Source organism: Chelonia mydas, chromosome 16 (assembly GCF_015237465.2).
Source record: "Chelonia mydas isolate rCheMyd1 chromosome 16, rCheMyd1.pri.v2, whole genome shotgun sequence".
In the NCBI taxonomy this organism is placed as follows: domain Eukaryota; kingdom Metazoa; phylum Chordata; order Testudines; family Cheloniidae; genus Chelonia; species Chelonia mydas.
Window position 1 is genome coordinate 7,424,948 of NC_057857.1, and position 15,377 is coordinate 7,440,324.

The following is a 15,377-nucleotide window of genomic DNA, read 5'->3' on the forward strand; positions in this document are numbered from 1 at the left end:
CAAGATTCCTCTTATGCACTGAAGATTCCTATGGATGGTCTAACTGGATCTGATTGTCAGTTACTAGTGCCAGCCAGCCAATGGGGAGCCTGTAGCAATGTTGACGAGGGCTCATGTGCCCACGCTTGGAAACCTCAAGTAAATTTGCTTTGATACGCTTCCAGACTAAATAAAAACCTCCTGTTTTGTAAGCTAACAAATGACATCAGGTCAGACTTTGTTTTATCAATGACTCAACTTTATGATGTCACCAGGCAGCTCTTAAAAGCAAGGATGCTTTGGTCAGCTTGTGGGCAGCTGTAGCTGCCTGGTGGGTCAGTGTATGAATGCCAGTGGGAGAATGTTGTTTTTAAAACCTCACCTCAGGGTTTCCTGCCGTCAGTAATACCCAGAGTGATTTGGTTTTAATAAAGTTAATAGGACAGACTTGAAGATTCCTCTGGCTGAATTTGAAGGCACATTTAGACATTGGATGACTTCCCTTTCTTGGCTGTTCTGTAGTGAAAGAACAGGCTCCTCGATAATGACCCTTTTAGTACAATAGTTCCATCATAGCAGGCGTGGAAAATTACAGCCTGTGAAAACCAGTGGTGGCCGGAGGACCATCTCTATAGCCAGGGTAGCAACAATTAAATGTTGTCGGTGAGTGAACGTTCTGCATAAATAATCATTTGCACTTAATAGCTTATGCTGTTCTCCTAGTTCCGGAAAACCATCTGTGCAACGCTAACCTGATGATAACATTCTAACTCTTCACACCCTGAGGTCGAGCTGCCTCTTCGTTCACTGAGGGATCCTGCTGGCTAGATAAGGATTCTATGGGCCTAAGGAAAGTGCCAGTAGCAGCTTGTAACTGAATTCTGTGGAGAGTTAGATATGAATCCCCTCATCTCTAGGGTATCCGAATTTAATTGGCGTCTAAAAGGACAGTGCCCATTTTTCACTGCTTGGCTTTTCTATTTCAACCTATGCCGCTGTTCTGCTTGGAGTTGGGTGACTTGTGCCTGACAGCAGAGGCCTGTATTGTCGAGTCCTGTTTCTAAGTGAGTTAGGGAACGTGCACCTGTTGTCCCCGAGTCACTTCCATTAGACTGGGTAGGTTGTGACAGAGTGTGGAGGGAATATAGTGAATTTGATTTGCGTATGCAGATGAGCTCTCCAGGTATCAACACTCAGGAAGTTGGCGTTCAGGGAGAATGGGCTGGAAGAATGACCCAGAACCAAGCCCAGATAGCCCCCGGATGGCTTCATTCAGAGCTATTCTCCAGGACTGTGACCCCCAACTGTCTTGATGTCATACTGGGCCTGCCCAACAGGCAGACTGGATCTAGTGTGTGTTTTCTCTTGTGGCTGCTCGTTGGGCTGTATTACCATCCTCTGGGGCTTTGACTCCCACCCGTCCCTTCTTTTCACTCATCTCTTGCTTATTAGTGACCACTTGCCCCAGAGTATTTTTGGTCTTCGAAAGCTTCTAAAAAAAGGACATGGTGCTTCTTGATTTTCTCTCCTTCCTTTTAATTTATCTGAAAATTACTGCAGCACGTAAAAGAAATCACAGTAGACTGCAATCCAAATGTAACCCCACACACTGTGTCTGTCGCCCTCTCCTGGCTGGTCTACACAAGAGACTTCTGCTTCTACCAGCTTGAGGAGTTGCTCTTTAAGCCCAATGGTTGGAGGGTCACAATTTTAATAATGGAGGTTCTGAGTCTGAACCTCACTGATGACCCAAGCGCAGGGCGGCTGTTCTTAAAATATATATCCCAATACCCTGCATATAGATCTTGTCGTAATACTGGTTGTAAAGCTGGTTAAATGCAAAAATGCAGGGCAAAGAGACACCACTGTGATAGTCTCCATTTATAAGGTGCTAAGAGCTATAACCTACCTCTCTACTTCTTTGCTGCCCTGTAGAATCTATGCTGACTCCAGAAAACAGGCCTGAAACATAGTTGCCCAGGTTAACTAGGATTAAAAGGGAGCTCTTGAAACTCTTTCATAGAATCTCAGGGTTGGAAGGGACCTCAGGAGGTCATCTAGTCCAACCCCCTGCTCAAAGCAGGACCAATCCCCAATTTTTGCCCCAGATCCCTAAATGGCCCTCTCAAGCATTGAACTCACAACCCTGGGTTGAGCAGGCCAATGCTCAAACCACTGAGCTGTCCCTCCACCCCCATTCAATGGAATGCCATATTCCTGCTGAGAATAGCAGTGCTTGTGACCCGTCCCTGCTGAGGGACCGGGCTGGGAGGCAGGCCTGGTGTCAGGGGGAGAGCAGCAGGCAATTTTACTTGGCAAGAAAGGGGAGGGATAAGAAGACAGTGCTAGTGAGTGTTAGCGATGAGGTTCTTAAGAAGTTAGCACTCCACTTGTGAACCTGGGGAGCCACGGGCTTGCAGTTCACACAATCACTTGATTGTACAGTACTCTGAGAGAAACATGGCTGGAGCCCAAAACAGCTGAGGTCTCCTGGTTCTGACACCAACTCCCTCTGCAACTGGGATGCGTCACTTCATGCTTTTGCCTCTGTTTCCAGAGAACTGAGGCACATGCCTTCTCCACGCCCCTCATTCCTCTGTCCAGGCATGTTCCCCATCCGTTTCCGTGTATGTCCTCAGGAGCATCCCCATTCCCTGCTGTTGGAAAGGGTTGTTTTCTGTTTCTTTGAAATGCCATGATTGAAGAGCAAGACCAAGATGGAGTCTGGGCAGGTTTTAATAGTACAAGAGACACGTGGATACTGCCCAGGGCTGAGTGGATCTCCTGGTGATTAGATAGATACTAGGACAGAAAATATCATGTTCCCTCTATATAAATCCATGGTACACCCACATCTTGACTACTGTGTGCAGATGTGGTCCCCCCATCTCAAAAAAGGTATACTGGGATTGGAAAAGGTTCTGAAAAGGGCAACAAAAATGGTTAGGGAACAGCTTCTGTATGAGGAGAGATTAATAAGACTGGGACTTTTCAGCTTGGAAAAGAGACAGCTAAGGGGAGATATGATTCAGGTCTATAAAATCATGACTGGTATAGAGAAAGTAGATAAGGAAGTGTTGTTTACTCCTTCTCATAACACAAGAACTAGGGATCACCAAATGAAATGAATAGGCAGCAGGTTTAAAACAAATAAAAGGAAGTAGTTCTTCACGCAACGCACAGTCAATCTGTGGAACTCCTTGCCAGAGGATGTTGTGATGGTTAAGACCATAACAGGGTTCAAAAAAGAACGAGATAAATTCATGGCGGATAGGTCCCCCAATGGCTATTAGCCAGGATAGGCAGGGATGGTGTCCCTAGCCTCTGTTTGCCAGAAGCTGGGAATGAGCGACAGGGGATGGATCACTTGAGGATTCCCTGTTCTGTTCATTCCCTCTGGGGCACCTGGCACTGGCCACTGTCAGCAGATAGGACGCTGGGCTGGATGGACCCTTGGTCTGACCCATTCGGGCCGTTCTTGAGTTCAAACAGTCACATGTTTTCACCAGTGGAACCACACCCCAGGCTCCCTGTGTGCCAGCCAGGTTCTCTGCCACTGGACCTAAAGGAGCCCATCTGCTTGCTAAGGCCTGAAGACGCTTTGCCCAAAGTGCTATGCGCCTCAGAGTCATTAGTACTATGTGTGCTGCCTTTGGCCAGGATTTGGGGCATGGGAACCCAAAACCACTGGATTCTGATTTAGCAAGCCTGTCTGCCAGGATTTTTAATTCTACCTCGCAGAGAGCTCAAAAATACCCTTCCTGGCATTTATACGTCCCTGCGGGAGCTGGGTGTCCCCCTTTGGCAGGCGGCGCCTGGTCTGTGGGTCTGCACAGAAACGCTCCTTTCTAATTATCTCCCAGGGAGCTCTAATTTGGTTCTTCAGAGAAGCAGCAAAAATCATGCCCAAGAAGGGAAGCTGATGGAGGCTGCAAGAGCCTCATGCTTTCCTGGAGGGCTGCAGGTCCCTTGGGGGTTAGTCTCCACTAAAAAGCAACATGGCTTCAGAATAGGTTGTGCCAATGGCATTAGAAAAGCAAACAGCCTCTCCTGCCCCCTCTCGTCTTCCGTCTTCCCTTTGTGGGGGAGCTTGTGCCTCCCCTTTCTTGGTCTCATGTTGGCTGCTGTGAGGAAGGAAGGAGTCGGGAAGCTGGGAATTTCTGGACTGGATCAGCCCCAAGGTCTGTCTAGCCCAAGGTCCTGTCTGACAGTGGCCAGCACCAGATGCTGCAGAGGAAGGAGTCAGAATCCGATAGTAGCAGATGCGGGATTATCTGCCCCCTTGCAGGTCTTGTCCTGATCCCTTATAATTAGCTATTTGGTTTAAACCCCAAAACAAGAGGTTTTATATACCTTCCAACACATTTTTTTTTTTTAAGCATTCGCCATTATAACTCTGTGAACTGTCTCTTGTCCAGAGGTTCTCAAACTGGGGGGCATGGAGGAACATTGGGGGTGGCAGGCCCAGGCCAGCCCCTATGTGAGGCAGGGAGGGAGCGCGTGCCACCCACCCAGCTCCGCCCCACCCCATCCGCATGCCTGGCCCTGGCCCCAGCTTTGACATGGCTCCGCATTCAGCCGGGGGCCCAGCTGCTGGCCCCCCACTGCAGCCTGGCTACGGCTCCGCTCCCGCTCCTGGACTTCATCTGACTTCAGTGAACCCAGAACATCTTTGCCACCTGAGAGCCCTTTTGCCCCCACTCTGAAGAATGTGAAACAGTGTGTGTGACAGCTGCAAGAGCAAGTATTATAGATCTGAAGGAAAAGGATTCCCCTCATGTTGGAAGAGCAGTGCGTATTGCTAACTATAACCAGACACACTTTTATAGCGTCTTTCATCCAAGGAAATGCTCACAATGCTTTACATTAAGCAAACCTTACAGGTAGAGCTGGTTGAGATTTTTTTTTTTTCCTTTTTCAAAGGAAAATACAGATTAATCAAAACCAAACTTTTCAGAGAAACAAATCAGTTTCAGTGAAAGTTTTCTCAGGTCCAGGATGGAATTTCTGATAAAAAAAAACATCCCAGAATAGTTAATAGCTTGGTGGTTAGGACTATTCTGAGATCAGTCTCTCATTTTTCATGAAAAAAATATGAAAGGTCCCAGTTTATCCCACGGTGGAACAAAACCAACTGCCTCAGTCATGAAAATGTTCATGAAGTGGAATTCTTGCTTTGCAGCCAGCCCTCCTTACAACATAGGCACTGTAACCGATGTAAGCAAACATTGATACTCTTTGTCTCTGAAAACCAGTTTATCTGAATCTCCCATTCGACCAACTCAATGGGAGTTGGATTTCCTCAACAACTCTGAACATCAGCTTGCTCAACTCCCCCTTCTGTACCTCAAACCCCTCATCCCCACCCCAGAGCCCACACACCCAGCAGGAGCCCTCACCCCAACTCCCTGCCCCAGCATGGAGCCCCCTCCCGCACCCCGAACCACTCATTTCTGGCTCCACCCCAGAGACCACACCCTCAGTTTGAGCCCTCACCACCTCCTGCACCCTAACCCCCTGCCCCAACCCAGTGCAAGTGAGTGAGGGTGGGGGGGGGAGCGAGACACCAAGGGAGTAGGGGTTGGGCTAGGTTATTTGGTTTTATGCCATTAGAAACTTGGCAACCCTACTTCATAGTCTTTGTGATTGCTAGATATTGTTGTGATTGTGAGTCATCTTCTTGTGAGCTAGATTTGTTTTATTGGCTTGATCAGAATGGTTACATTTTAAGGAAGCTAACCCCACATCATAGTTAAGGATTAAACTTAAAAAAACAACAACAAAAAACCCCCCAAAAAACAACCATGAATGAATCACTTTGGCTGAATTTCAATCTGAAAACATTTTTCTGAAATAAAGTTACTAAATTAATCCCTGGCCTGAAAATAATTAATAAAATAGATTGTTAAACTTTTCAAATTGTGGATCTGAAAATTACTAAATCAGATAAAATAGATCTATCATCATTTTGCAGGCAGGTGGGGTTTTTTAATGCACACAGAGACTTTCTTCTAAGGCCTTGTCTGTATTCAAAGTTGCACAGTGTAATTGAAGGTGTGACTTCAAACCTGTTTAGTTAAAACAGTGAAACACACAGTGTAGATGCTCTTAATTTGATTTTAAACCTGTTTTATGTCTAAGTTTAAATTGAATTAAGAGTAGCTAGATCAGATCAATCAGATTTAAATTGCATTAAGGGGGTCCATGTGGGATTATGCACCACTTTAATTAAATCAATTTGAAATAATGCTTTTAGTTAAATCCGTGAAAACTCTGAATATAGACAAAGGATAACATTTTCAAAAAGAACCTAAGTGACTTAGGTGCCTCAGTCCCATAGAAAGTTGATGGGGTGTAGGCTCCTAAACCACGTAGGGGCTTTTGAACGTTTTAACCAAGGTTATAGACCAGTGTGAATTGCAGGGAGGCTGGGGAGAAGGGGCAGAATGGGACTTAATGATCGGTGGGGGTTAGAGTGAAATGCACCCAGATGGTTGGACTGGAGGAGGAGTATGGGGTATGCACAGGATGGAATGTGCCTAGCCATTCAGAATTCGTTTTGTAGGAGAAAACTTGTGTTTGCTCCAAAAGTTTGGCTTTCTTCCAAATCCATCTCAAAGCCATCACCAGGCAGCTTGGGTCTTAATGTCTGAAATGGACATCTGGATGCCTTTGGTTTAAGACTTACCAATGCTCAGAACATGATCCCCGCATGTGGGAAGAGAGCGAGCATGGTGTCTTAGCCTTCTGCCAAGTAATTTCAGACTGGAGTTTCTGTATGGTGCTTGCCTGCAGCTTATGCTCCTATGGGAAGGTCCAGAAGAGAGAGGATTCTGAGACATACCGTGTATTTGTCTAATATGTGGTATAAACACATTAACACACTCAATCCTCTGTTGCTAAGTAGTTTCAGATGATACCGGCACTGTCTGATTGAAGTCCCATATACGCTAGCTGTGATGCGTAAAGTGTTCCCATGAACAGTACAAACCTTGATTAACCCTTTGGCTTCTCAAAAGCAAGTGGTGCCAGGGAAAAGCAGAAGAATTGCCAGGATTTGTGTGACGAGAGCTCCAATATTTAAATACTGTCCAGGATTCCTTTGGGAAAATCAGGGGAATCGTTATGTGTTACACAAGTGCTAATTGCAGCAGTTTCATCACCAGAACAGTTTAGGATTTCGTCCTTTGTGTAAATGAGACGAGTTGAAACCTACCATATGGGAAGGGCTGATTAGTGTCTAAACTAGGGAATATGGGGTCTCTTCCCAGCTCTGTATCTGGGATTTTGGGCAAGCTGATGTTCAGAGTTGTTGAGGAAATCCAACTCCCATTGAGTTGGCCGAATGGGAGATTCAGATACTCTTTGTCTCTGAAAACCAGTTTATCAATGTTTGCTTACGTCGGTTACAGTGCCTATGTTGTAAGTATGTATGGGCTGGCTGCAAAGCAAGAATTCCACTTCATGAACATTTTCATGACTGAGGCAGTTGGTTTTGTTCCACCATGGGATAAACTGGGACCTTTCATAATTTTTTCATGAAAAATAAGAAACTGATCTCAGAATAATCCTAACCACGAAGCTATTGACTATTCTGGGTTGTTTTTTATCAGAAATTCCATCCTGGACCTGAGAAAACTTTCATTGAAACTGATTTGTTTCTCTGAAAAGTTTGGTTTTGATTAATCTGCTTTTTCCTTTGAAAAAGGAAAAAAAAAAATTTCAACCAGCTCTACCTGTAAGGTTTGCTTAATGTAAAGCATTGTGAGCATTTCCTTGGATGAAAGATGCTATAAAAGTATGTATGGTTATAGTTAGCAATACGCACTGCTCTTCCAACATGAGGGGAATCCTTTTCCTTCAGATCTATAATACTTGCTCTTGTAGCTGTCACACACACTGTTTCACATTCTTCAGAATGGGGGCAAAAGGGCTCTCAGGTGGCAAAGATGTTCTGGGTTCACTGAAGTCAGATGAATAAGAGAATCTGTGGTAGAGACAGGAACTGTACCAGATCTCTTAAGCATAGCCCAGTGCTCTAACCTCAAGACCATCTTTCCTCTCCAAATAACTTTTGTGAGATTTCCTTAGTCCTTGCTCATGTTTGCAACCCTCCCAATTGAGTGTGTCTTTCAATTTCACCAATGTGCTGTTAAGTAGAGCTGGTCGGGGATTTTTTGACACATCCCCCTCCCCTTTTTTTTTTTCATCAAAAAATGTCGATGAATTGAAACCCAATTTGTCTGTGATACAAAGTTGGTTTTGACAAATTTTCTGGCTCAAAACCATTTTTGAACAAAAAGTAAGTTTTGAAATTGTCTCAACATCCCAAAATGAAAACGTTTGGTTTTTCTAGTAGAAATGGCTGTGTTTCAAATTTTTGAGTACGTTTAGACTAAAAGAAGATTTTAAAAGCGATCAAAAATGACATTTTTAAAAATGATCAAAACCTAAGATTTCAGTTAACCTGAACCCAGAAACTTCTTCAGATTTTGGATTCAGGAAAATGTTTGAGATTTTTTTTTTTTGTCCCAGTTTGGGGCAGGAAAACTTTTCAATAGTATGAATATTTTTGCAGGATGGGAAAACCATTTCTTGGCCATCCTGTTCTTCTGTTAAGCCCCTTGGCCTTTCCATGATTCATATGTTAAATAACACCCCGTCCTCCAGCAAAGCTTTGGAAGTGTAATGAAAGCTTGGTCCCTTTGCGCATGGACTCCTGGTGGGATTTCTCTGCGGCATTGTATTCCTTCTCCAGTTCCGTGTTTTTAACAAGATGCAGCTTGTTTCTTTCATTTGATCATCTGCTCTACCTTGACTGGGTACAGAAATCAGCTTTGAAATTGCTTTGATGGCTGCTCTGTTGTGATCTGTAACGGTGGTGCTGGCGACAGAGAGTGTTGAAATAGACGGCAGTGCTTCAGGAAGAGAGACCTTTCTTTTTCTGTTTCAAAGTATCATGAGTAGGGCCCTACCAATTTCACAGCTGTGAAAAATGTGTCATGGACCGTGAAATAAGCCCTTCTCCATGAAATCTGATCTTCCCCTTGCTGCTGGGAGTACCCTAGCCAGGGGGTTCCTAGCTGCAAGTACCCCCCTGGGCTGGGGGTGGGGGACAGGACTTGTCCTTCCCCTGCGCTGCCACTCTCGCTGTCGCAGGGGAGATCAGATCGACCTCTGAGTGCCCCTCCTGCTGCAGGAAGCTCCAACCTCAGAGATTCCTGCAGCTAGAGGAGACTTGTGGAGGTGGGTCCAATCTCCCCCTGCTGCTGGGAGCACACCAGCCAGGGGGCTCCTAGCTGCAAGTCCCTGCTGGGTGGTGGAGGGACATAGGACCCTGGCAAGAGGCTGGATTTAAGCCTTCCTTTTCCAGAGTGCTCTTGTTCAAAGGTGTTGCACATTTCTTGGCACCTTCCTGGTGCCATTTCTGTTCCAGGCCTCTCAAGGTGTTTCAGATCATGCTTTGCAAACACAACCACTGCTCAGCAAGGTCAGGCACTGCACTGCGCACAGGGTAACCCACAGCTGGCACCTCTGGGATTTGCATTAAGCCACAAGTATAACAGACACTGCCGTTCACCTTTATTCAAAGGGTTGGAAGCATATCGAATGCATGTGATGAGGAATCTGTCCCTCACTGGGACCTGAACCCACGAAGCTCTGACCCACAAACCAGGACCTCTCTGCAAGAAAAGTCTCCATTTGCTCTTATCAGGAGTATTGCTTATTTTCTCCCCCAACCCCCATTTTTTCTTACTTATTTTTCCCTCCTCCCTCTGTTTTCTTGAGGTCGGACCCTTTGTCCCTCGGCAGCATCCACTGGCTTCCAGTTTGCAGTGAGAGTTAAGAGACGGAATATTAGCCGTCGGGGGGGGCCTGGGGTGGGAACGGAGAGCTGTTCATCTCCACACCGCTCACCTTCACAAGCCCCTGCTGCTTCCTCCCATGCAGATGATCTCTATTGGGCTTTCATTGTCTGGTCCAGAGGAGATTGCCAGTCAAAGGCCTGCTCTGCTACAGGGAGGGCTTGTGGGACACATTTTCTTCCAGTGCCATGGATAACTCCATTAAGGATGGTCCAGGGGTTAAGCTGCTAGCCAGGGGCTTTGGAGATGTGGATTCAGTTCCCTGCTCTGTCAGACTTCCAGTGTGTCCTTGAGACTTAGGGTATGTCTACGCTGCAAAAGAAAACCCATGGCAGCAATTCTCAGAGACCTGGGTCAGTTGACATGGACTACAGGGCTAAAAAATAGCAGTGTAGATGTCCCTGCCCAGGCTCTGGGTTGCACCACCCTGACTAGAGCCTGAGCAGAGTTGTCTACACAGCTAGCGTTAGCCCTGGAGTGCAAGCCCAAGTCCGTTGATTTGGACTCTGTGGCTCGCTGCTGCGGGTTATTTCTGGTTTGCAAGGGAAAATGGATACTGTAGTTGGACACCATTGCCCTGGGCTCTGTTAAACTGAAACCTTTCTCCAGTCAAATCTGACCACACCCTGGTTCCTGGAGTTTTATAAAATATTCACATAGCCAGGAGCAGAGAGAAACAGCTCACTCCAGTGCCAATGGGATAAAATTTTCTTACCCACTCTTGATATTTAAGTACAAATTGGCAATGGCTTTTTTTTTTTTTTAAGAAGAACCCGAAATCTGTGGTGTGCTTTGGAGCCCAGCCACACTTGCAGTCTGTGCCTCCATTGAGGAAAAATGAGGGCACTTGTTGGGACTAGCTTTGTGGTAGTGAAGTGGGCAGGGCTAGGTAGCATCCCTTGAGTCTTAAGCCAGCTGCATAGTCTAACCTTTCCATTCCCCACGCTTGGTTTTGCCCTGCTGGACATGATGAAGATCCTTGTGCTGAGCTGTCTGCTGCTAGATTTTCAAGCAGCTCGTGCTGCCACAGGCTTTCCTAAGGTAGGGGAATTTTGAGCAGGGGGTTGGACTAGATGACCTCCTGAGGTCTCTTCCAACCCTAATCTTCTATGATTCTATGAATTGTTTAGAGTTGGTGCTAATCTCCCCCATGGGCATCCTGCCATGGAGGGCGCAGCTGTAAGTCTCATTTATTGTAACATGAAATTATTTGTCCTGGTTGTTCAGTCCAGTTTGATTGCAAGAAGTAAAGGCTTTTGGTATGTGTCCTTTTCCACATATCTGCATCCCTTCAGTTATTGGTTGGTGTGTGTGTGTGCGGGGGGGGAGCGGGGGTCTCCAGAAGACAAACTTATTTTACCCCCTTTAGAGTTCCCTTATCAGTTCCTTTGAAGATAAATAAATGCCACCCTTAAATTGTTTCAAAATGTCCACAAAGAGGATAATAAGTTGGCTGGGGTTAAACGGCAAGCAGAGTGCAGGGACATTTTGCTGTATATTTATATCATGTCCATAAATCTTTTCAGGCAAGCAACTGTGTGTCATTCTGCTGCTCTGGTTCTATCTTCCTTAGATCTTCCTTCATGGAGTGAACTGGGCATGGCCAGGTCCTGTTTTTAACCAGACTTCCTTTCTGCAATGTGACTGACCTCAGTGGATACGCTAGGGTGACCAGATGTCTCAATTTTATAGGGACAGTCCTGATATTTGGGGCTTTTTCTTATATAGGTGCCTATTACCCCCAAGCCCCATCCCGATTTTTCACACTTGCTATCGGGGGACCCTAGGATACGCTGCTGCACCGCAATCCTGTGACTCCCAATTTCATTTGTTTTTATTCTGAATTCAAATAATTCATTTCGAAGTCACTTTTTTCTTCTTTATTTCTGCTCGAGGTGGCTGTTTGTTTCTGTGTTAATCAGGCTTGCAAGGAGACTGAACAGTGTGTGAGATACACTCGGGGAAGTGGATTACTGTGACTTGGTGCATCAGACAATGTGTTATTGACCTTCCTTCATTTTAATTGTGGCAATGCTGCATCTAACTGTATGGAGTTCAGACTTACTTCAGCTAGATCAGAGGTTTTCAACCTTTTTTCCATTTGAGACCCGTAAAATTTTTTGAAGGGAGGTGCCAGACCCCTCTGGAAATCTTACACATAGTCTGCAGACCCCCAGGAGTCCACAGACCACAGGTTGAAAATCACTCTGCTAGATCAGTGCCCTGATGACCGCAGTACAGTGCCACAGAGCAACACTTGCACAGCTACAGAACTGAGGGATTTACTATTTGGCCCCAAGTTTCAGTTCAGTTTCCTTTAAATAAGTTGTGCATATCTATATTTAGTAATCGAGAAGCCCAACCAACTCTCTATTCCAAGGAGCAGTACTGGAAGAAATCACTGATGGAGAAATGTCCCTATTTTTACAAATACATACACGTTGTGTGAAGAGATCAATCAAGCATGTCATTCAGGGTTTAATTTTGTGGCTTCATTTAGTTCTTGAGGAAACGAACCCTGGAGTTGTTGGCCAAAAATGCCTCGAATACGCTAGTCTTTTAGGGAAATCTCCAAGTAGCTTCACTGGGGACAACAACAGCAGAGTGATAGTATAGCAGAGCCATCGGCATTTTTACCACCATGTCTAGCCCTGCTCAAAGCTGGACTAGCTAACAGAGAGGGAAAAATTCTTGTCATTGCCTGAGCTCTACTTGTACTAGTGCTTCCACTACGGACACTGTTCTGCAGATGCCAGGGATCGGCAACCTTTGGCCCGCAGCCCGTCAGGGAAAGCCGCTGGCCGGCCGGGATGGTTTGTTTACCTGCAGCGTCCGCAGGTTCGGCCGATTGCGGCTCCCACTGGCCGCAGTTCATCGTGCCAGGCCAATGGGGGCTTTGGGAAGCGGTGGCCAGCACATCCCTCAGCGCACGCCGCTTCCCGCAGCCCCCACCATTGGCCTGGAGCGGCGAACCTGCTGATGCTGCAGGTAAACAAACCATCCTGGCCCACCAGGGGCTTTCCCTGACTGGCCACGGGCCAAAGGTTGCCGATCCCTGGCATATACAGGAGTGCTTTGTTGGGAGACTTCCTGAAAAACAAATGCATCCTCGCTGTTAGTTCCACTGGTAAGTAACCAAGGCTTACATCTATGGCACTGAGTATTAAAAGTACTTGTCGTGAGCTCTCAGCCTGATTGAAACAAAGTCCTCCAGTGAGTATGGATACCTGTTAAATACAGAACAACTTGCCTTAAGCGACACCAAAAGGACCAACAAAAATTGATGGCTTATGCAGAATATGACACATCCTGATTCTCCTCTTGCTCCAGTGTAAATTGGGAGCCACTCCTCTGAAGTCATTGGAATTACACCAGGGTAAAACTTGCATGAGGAGAGACTTGTATCCAGGATTGTTGCTGGTCAGCAATATTTTGACACAATGTTTTTAATGGAAAAATGCCAATCCATCAAAGGGAAAGGGTCACTTTTGATGGATTTCTCAACTTGAAATATTTTTTAAAACATTTTGAAATTGTCCATGTTTCTTTTGACATATTGGAAATGAAAATGTTTGGTTTTCCAGTTTGAAACCGCTTTTTGTTTTGAAATTTAAGTAAAAATATATTTTTAAACGGACACAATCAAAACAAAATGTTTCCATTAACTGGAACTGAATTCTCCCCCTCCTCCTTTCTGGATCATGAACATTTTTGAGATTTTGACTTTGTCCTGATTTGGGAAGGGCTAAATTTTCAAAACCTCAAAAATTTTAATGGGACGGGGAAACGTTCCTGCTCAGCTCTACCTAGGATGTTGGCAAGACTTTAGGGCACACTCTTAAGATAGGAAGTTGCCTGATAAGAGCTGTATCTTGTTCGGGTTTCTCTGTAATCAAGACAGCACCTCATTGATTCTAATAGGTGAACTTAAAAGGGGATGGTTGTGTTAACTTATCAGCAGGGTCATGGCTTTGATGAACCTTCCCCCCTCCCCCTGTCCCCCCACTCAGCTTCCTTGTGAATCCAGGCCTGTTCTAACACTGTTACAGAAACAGAGCTGTGGGAAGGGTAACTGATTGAGGTCTGTTTTCCTTCCTCCCCATTCCCACCTCTCCCCGCCCTCTTGTCATGTTAAATGAGGCACCACATGTTCTGGAAGTTTAATTATGTTTCCTCTCTTTATTTTGCCTCTTGGTGCACTTGCTGTTTGTGACAGATTAATTCAGCATTTCTAAATAAGCAACAGTGGGTCTGTTAACCAAGACCAGGTGCCTAGCAAACAGTTGGGCCAAATGATGTTGCTAACCAGTTCTGCTCAAAGCAAGATCCTGGCAGATGTGGATGGGCTAGAGAGGATCTCACGAACGAGTGTCCCTTCCTAGTCTGTCCCCATTTTACAACAGTATAACCCCAGTAACAACATTGATGACTCTGTCTACACTAGCATTCTTGCTGTTGCTATCGCCAATGGGCTGCAGTTGTTGGAGATTTAAAAGGGCAACGCAAGTGTGGGGCTTGGTCTCCCTCTAGTGATTGCTTTAAGAGGATTCTGACTGTGATTTATTATTTCTATTGTGGTAGCGCCTAGTCATGGACTAGGACTCAGTTGTGCCAGGCACTCTACAGACACAGAACAAAAAGGGTTTACAGTCTCAGACAAAAAGCAAATACAGGCAGACGGGAGAACAAGGAATGTGTCGGGTATTGTTTCCAGATAGAGGACCTGAATGGCTGAAAATTCTGGATTCAGACCTTACTGTTAACCTAAGTTGTAGTTAGTGACAAGAATACTGAAGATGAAGTTTAACATCTGTTCTAATGCAGCTAAACCACTTTGGGTTGAACATCTCACTTGTTTAGGGAGGTTATTTTCTTTTTGAGTTTGGAACTTTTTATATTTCATGATTTCCCCCTTCCCACTCCCCTGTCACTGTATGGGGAAGGGTAAGGTACCAGGACTCCATCTCTCTTGTGCTAGGAAGCTGCAAGACCAGTTGTTAGTGGCACCGTCCCTAAGGGGGCAGTTTACTATGATGGGCTAACCCAGAATGAAACCCTTGCTAGTCACCATGTTTAATTCATTAATTTGCCACAGTTGTCCAAGAGACCGCCCTTCCTCTTATCTTTCCCTTTCCCTGCCTCCTAACCCCCTTCCCTACTGGACCCTCAAGGAGGTTTCCTGCCTAGAGTGTTATTCCAGCTGCTGTTAAATGGAAGAAAGAAAAGGAGTACTTGTGGCACCTTGGAGACAGTTCACGAAAGCTTATGCTCAAATAAATTGGTTAGTCTCTAAGGTGCCACAAGGCCTCCTTTTCTTTTTGCGAATACAGATTAACACGGCTGCTACTCTGAAACCTGTCATTAAATGGAAGAGGAAGTTTCAGAGTAAGGGCTGGGAGCTTAGCAATTGCCCTTAATTGAGACATGCCTGAGCATGTGACTGCACAGAGACCACAAGGGGACTTTAAGTGCTTTGAAAGTTGTATCTCAAAGACTTTGGTTTATGGATTTGTGCCTCATGTAACTCCGTGA

The 15,377-nt window shown here is 45.6% G+C and overlaps 1 protein-coding gene across 4 annotated transcripts in view; it reads left to right on the forward strand.

Moving 5' to 3' along the window:
* Nucleotides 1-15,377, forward strand: part of COL27A1 (collagen type XXVII alpha 1 chain) — a 249,222-nt gene that overhangs the window by 101,472 nt on the left and 132,373 nt on the right. The window lies entirely within an intron of this gene.